This window comes from Musca autumnalis, unplaced genomic scaffold (genome assembly GCF_047663935.1).
Source record: "Musca autumnalis isolate F117 unplaced genomic scaffold, ASM4766393v1 scaffold_2, whole genome shotgun sequence".
Taxonomy (NCBI): domain Eukaryota; kingdom Metazoa; phylum Arthropoda; class Insecta; order Diptera; family Muscidae; genus Musca; species Musca autumnalis.
The window spans coordinates 152,277,563-152,283,562 of record NW_027411755.1 but is presented as its reverse complement, the minus strand read 5'-3'; the positions used below and the strand labels follow the sequence as shown (position 1 = coordinate 152,283,562).

General features: G+C 33.9%; 3 non-coding genes across 3 annotated transcripts; all 3 read right to left on the bottom strand.

Annotated features, from left to right (window-relative positions):
• Nucleotides 1-1,207: 1,207 nt before the first annotated feature.
• Nucleotides 1,208-1,279, bottom strand: TRNAW-CCA (transfer RNA tryptophan (anticodon CCA)). Its single transcript has one exon. It is a non-coding gene; the product is annotated as a tRNA-Trp (tRNA).
• A 3,951-nt stretch (nt 1,280-5,230) lies between these two features.
• Nucleotides 5,231-5,302, bottom strand: TRNAW-CCA (transfer RNA tryptophan (anticodon CCA)). The gene has a single exon. It is a non-coding gene; the product is annotated as a tRNA-Trp (tRNA).
• Nucleotides 5,303-5,743: 441 nt separating this feature from the next.
• TRNAW-CCA (transfer RNA tryptophan (anticodon CCA)) lies at nt 5,744-5,815 on the bottom strand. The gene has a single exon. It is a non-coding gene; the product is annotated as a tRNA-Trp (tRNA).
• Between the last annotated feature and the right edge of the window lie 185 nt (nt 5,816-6,000).

Genomic DNA, 6,000 nt, shown 5'->3' with positions numbered 1-6,000 from the left:
TACAACTCCCTTCGACGAGTTTCATAGAATCACTCCAATTCTCTTTTTTTTTTTTTTTTGGTGCGAGTTTTTTCAGGTTATGTCTTATTTTCATAGTTCGGATGAAAATCAGCATATCTGGCGTAAAATCAATATTTTACTCGTGGAAGAAGCCAACACACACCTGAGTTTAAATAAATAAACTGTCGCAATCAACCCGATTCCTAAGAAGTTTTATTGTTTGGGGTTGAATGACAACAAAGGGTGTTGAAATTTTTGTTTTTATAAAAGCATTATAAACAATATTTCTGAAAACTATTTTCAAAGAAAAGTGCAAAAAACTTTGTTCCATGCCCTGATTTTTACTTCTATCAGGGCAACGCCGTTAAAGACTTGTATAATATAGGGCTAGCCTGGCTAATATAGGAGTTTCCATATATCATTAGATTGTGTGTACGTACTCTGGACATAACCCTTAATGATTTTTCATAATCAATTTTTGGAAAATAGCTTCAAAAACTAGAAATTTCTAGCCAAATTGCCTACAAAGGGACATTAATTACAATCATGCCAAAATTACATCAGGAACATCTATTTCTATCGGAATCAATGACAAAACTACTGAAAACCATAGGGAACCAATTATTCCAGCATTCTGATTACTAAAATGGCATAAAAAGCGAAAAATTTGGAAATTATTAATCGATTATTGTGGTGCATCATTTTTAATGCTCAATTTAAAAATAGGCCATTTTTTTATTTTTTGGGAAAATTTTAGTATAATGGTACTGTAATCGGAATATTTTTGTATGCCGTCTTAAAGACAACTTTTCAGCCTACAAAATTGTTTTTTGAATTGTTAAAAAATCTCAACTCGTTTCCAAGTTATCAACATTTACATTTTTTATTTCAGGTTGCATCATTTTCAGTGACATTTAGTATATGACCACATGTGACGTTCCATTCAATTTAAGGTATTTTGAAGTTTTAATCTTCTTTTTGTAGCCATACTTGATGTAACTGGCGATTAGGATTTCCAGTGGTCACCAGTATTTGTGGAAATTGGTACTTTTGTCACCGAAAGAAAACTAATTATTTCATTCTAGTTCAGAATTTTTAATGGTCTGTCGCAATACCGACAAAGACCTTTTTAATTGGCTTTCAATAGCTGAATACAATCTCACCAAATACCCAATTGATACTGTTTGCACAAAAAATTTTGAAATGTTGACCCCGACGTGATTTGAACACGCAACCTTCTGATCTGGAGTCAGACGCGCTACCGTTGCGCCACGGAGTCTTGAGAATCGAATTAGATATGATGTACCGCTTAGTTTGGCCTATATTTAGCTATTGTGAAATACATTAGGGTTACCCCAAAAAATCATTTTTTTTAAATAAAATACAAAAAAGAAAAAAATGTATCCACATTTCGGCCTAAAAATGGTACCGTTACATAGGGCTATATTAACCCACTTAGCTCCGAATTTTTTTTTGCGAGAAAACTTAAAATTTTTTACGAAAATTACAGCTTCGTTCCCGTACTTTTTAATAGTAAAACTCGTAAAAGAGGGAAAGAGAGAAAAATTGTTGTCACAAAAAAGTTTTTTCAAAAAGTTCGGGAACGAAAAAATGGAAAATACGTCAAAAAAAAACTGGAACAAATGTCAAAGTCGGCGTATCAGCCAATCAGACGCCGGCAACCATGTTACTATTTTTTTACTCGCCCAAATTTGTCGTGTAAAAAGTTTTTAAAGAGAGCGTCATTCAGCGCCATTTTTGTTTAAAGAGAAGTGAACATTTTACAACATTTTTGTGTACGGGAACGCTATTTCGAGTAAAATGTGTAAAAGTCGTAAAAATTGTAAAAAGTTTTTAGTTCTGGAACACAGCTTATATTTTTGAGACTTTTTAAGCATAACTTTTTTCTCTAAAACGAATAGTTTTTCCTGCAATCGGACCTTCTTTTAAAAGTGCCGAAAACTTTGAAGGTCTATATGGGTGTATTCCTACATGACAATCCCATGGTTTTTGATTGAAAAAATACTTTTACTACTTTCCTAACAAATCCCTGAAGTTATATGAATGTAACATTTTTGATTAAATTTTTTTGCCATATTTAAATTTGTCATAAAAAGTCGAAAATTACAAAAAAGTCGATTTTTTTGAATTGCTTGCGTTTTAGGCCAAATGCGTGTAAATGCGTGGGACAAAGGACTTTATACGCGTGGAATGACAGATAACAAACAATACTATAACAAAATGCAAAAAACCCTACAAAAATATGCAAAAATACCAGAGTTACTGTAACCATTTTGGTGGCGTTTAAACGCCCAATGGCTTTATGTGGGTTAAACTTTGGATTTATTTATTTTCTGTTGCAATGTTTTATATCCCTAGTGAAGACTAACTACATAATTCCAGGCATTTCGTTATGATAATTAGGATAAAACTTCGAAAATGCATAAAATCGGGGGTACCGTTCTATGAAGGCTATATAAAAACGTGGACCTATAGAACCAAATGTATGGGTGAAATTTCAATGCTACCAACAAAGATAAATAAAAAATTTCAACCCTTTCGGTAAGATAATGTGTCGAAAACCTTCCAAATATTGAAAATCTGGAGATACCGCTCTATGGGGGCTATATCAAAACGTGGTCCGATATAGCCAATTTTAATACCAAACATCCTAGAAGTAATATAAACGTCTGTACTAAATTTTGCGAGCTATATCATGATTTTAACAGACAGACGGACAGACATGGTTATATCGATTTATAATTTTATGCTGATCAAGAAAATATATGGGGAATTCTAAATGACGTTTTTTGTGCCCGCGATAGGTTTAACCATTGCATATCTCAAATTTAAATCTTATTTCGTATTTAAATAATCATCTTCTCAAGAAAATATCACTTTAATATCTGGTAAATTATTCGTATCAGATGCCCAAACATATACATTGCCGAGCTGTACTTATTTGATAATTCCCGAGCTGTAGTTCATCAATTTGGTACAATAATTGATGAAACATTTTCAAAATCAAAAAATGAAGTAGTTATTAAGATATTTAAGATAAATTTGCTAAATACAACAACAAAACAAATATAAAAAATATATAAGTGAGGAAAAATTGTGCTGGCATATTAAAAAAATAAGGAAAAAATAGTATTTATTCGAATCCCACTACTGAACTAAACAAATTTGTTATTAATCGTAGTTTAATAAAAAATGTCAAGAAAATCGAAGAGTACAATAATTGATAAAAAAGGATTTTTAATATTAAATCGCGAATATTGCACCCAAGCCCACTGTGCAAATTTCTATTTTTATTTGATAGCTGATTTGATAGCTGAGTTTTTCTTTGTATATAGTTTTTACACAATTTGACTTTTTTAAGGAACCTTTAGTCAAAAAAAAAAAAAAAAGTGTCAGTCGGCTTTGCCGACAGAGATATACCTTCAGCCAATGTGAAGCGAAACATCCACCTCCGGACAGATCGAATGTATTTAAGGTCTCTCCAGAATTTTGTGGCCCTTTTTGGACATTTGAACTTGCCGACAAAAATGTGGTTTAGGAATTAACTGCACTAAGACACAAATGTTAACCTTTTGTAGGGCAGGTACCCTTAGGGAGGACCATGTGGACCATTTTAGAAGTTAAACTAAATTTTGATAAAATATTAGGAGATCCAAAGTTTGGACCAAATTGGTTGCCCCATTCGAGTGATATTGTCCTAGCATTTTAGTGACATTTTTTAAATATTGGGAAGAAGTACCGAAAGTTGTGGACCGGTGACATGGTGACATAGGGGTTTTTTACACCTTTCTGGCCTTTTTTCTAAGAAAAAACTTTTACCGTCGTAATGGAGGCAGCGAATGCAAATCGCTTCAACAAAAATCAAAGTGATTCGAGAGCAGGTCTTAAAGTGAACTCATCCGAAATTTTTGGAGTAGACAAATATAGTCCATATTCGAACCTGATCTATATCTGGTAGATATATTAGGATGTGCAAAGTATAGATTACGTCGGTCACTCCCTTCAAGAGTTATCGTGAGCAAAATTTTTCCGAAAATTGTTGAAGTTTTGTGGGGGAGGTACCTGAAGGAGTGGACCGATATAGCCCATCTTCGAATTTAAACTATGTTTTGATAAAATATTACGAAGGCCAAATTTTGGACCGAATCGACAGTTATCTTACGCTCCAACCACTACACAAGGTGTCATAGGGGCTTTGTACAACTTTCCGGCTATATTCTCGGGAAGTATGCACGTGCCCCTGATGAAACTTGTACCGTCGTATGGGGGGCGGTAAATACAAGTTGCTAAAACAAAAATCAAATCGATTCGAGAGATGGCCCTAAACTGAACTTTTCCGAAATTTTGTGTGGGAGGTACCCGAAGGAGTGGACCGATTGAGTCGATATTGAAACCTTATCTAAGTCTGGTAAAAGTTTCACGATGTGCAAAGTATGGACCAAATCAGTTATTCCCTTTAAAAGTTATCGTGCGCCCAAATTTTGGGAACATTTTATATATAGCCCATCTTCGAACTTAAACTAAGTTTGGGCAAAATACTACGAAAGCCAAAATTTGGTTTGAATCGGTTCATCCCTTCGAGAGTTATCGTGCGCTCCAGCCAGCCAGACAGACGGACGGACATAGCTCAATCGACTCCAAATTGTCTGAAACACATTTCGTCCAAACATACTTGGGGTCTAAAAGGCACATTTTGCCCGTATGAAAGTGTATATACCCTTCATAGCCTAAAGGCTGAGGGTATAAAAAATATGCTGAAATGTTTTCTTTATTTTTTGCTATGTTGATGCTGCTCAACATAGCAAAAAATAAAAGAAATCAAAAACCACTTTTTGCTAAAGTGTGCGATTTCACTCAGAAATGCCTATACTTTATAGGGTCTGCGATCGACGAGTATATCAATGTGTTTCATATTATGGTGGAAGGTATAATAACCTGTTTATATAAAAAGGCAAAAAAATGTAACGCAGTTTATATGTTTCTGCAGAAAAAACTTATGGTTAAGCAGCAAAACATCAAACATAAACTTATTATTTTGGTTATATGTGTATGTAAATCAGTAAATTTTAAAATTTTGATGCACAGTGATAATTGGGTAACCACCGATACTTTATCACAGCACCATGATTAGCTTTCAATGCCTCCTAATTCACCTTAGACAGAAAATCAACGGTGATATATCAAAAACTATCTGTAAATCTTGAAATGATGACCCAGACGTGATTTGAACACGCAACCTTCTGATCTGGAGTCAGACGCGCTACCGTTGCGCCACGGAGTCTTAGAGATGCCGATTTTGATAACATATAAGGGCACCGCATAGGTTGACTTATATATGTACTTGTATATAAGACTGTAGAAAAATATCTGGAATAACGGACATTCAGGATTCCATAAGAAAGCCTTAATGTAAGGCCACATTAGGGAAATATTTGCTCCAGCGACTGCCACTGTGCGCTACCTGAGAGCAAGTGAGCATAAATTTCAATGCATTATTTACGATCACTTGCTCTCAGTAAGCGCACACTGCCGGTCGCTGGAGCAAATATTTTCCTAATGTGACCTTACCTTTATACTAACTAAGTAGAACATTTTTCTTGTAAAATTTCAAGGTATGGGTGTATTCATTTGCAACAATAAATCTTCTAGATATTAAAATATATATGATTCATTGTAAAGTTTAATAATTTCATAAAAAAATTTAAAAGTAATAAATAAAAATTGACCCCGACGTGATTTGAACACGCAACCTTCTGATCTGGAGTCAGACGCGCTACCGTTGCGCCACGGAGTCCTACATCTGACCTTGATCGATTTTACCTTACATAAATATTTCAGCGTTAAAATAAAACGGAAGTAATAAATAAAATTTATTTAAAGTATAATTGGCAATACTTTAAATAAATTTTATTTAAATTGTCAGATCAGTTCAATTCAATATATATAAAAATAAAATTATACCTACCCACACCACATAAA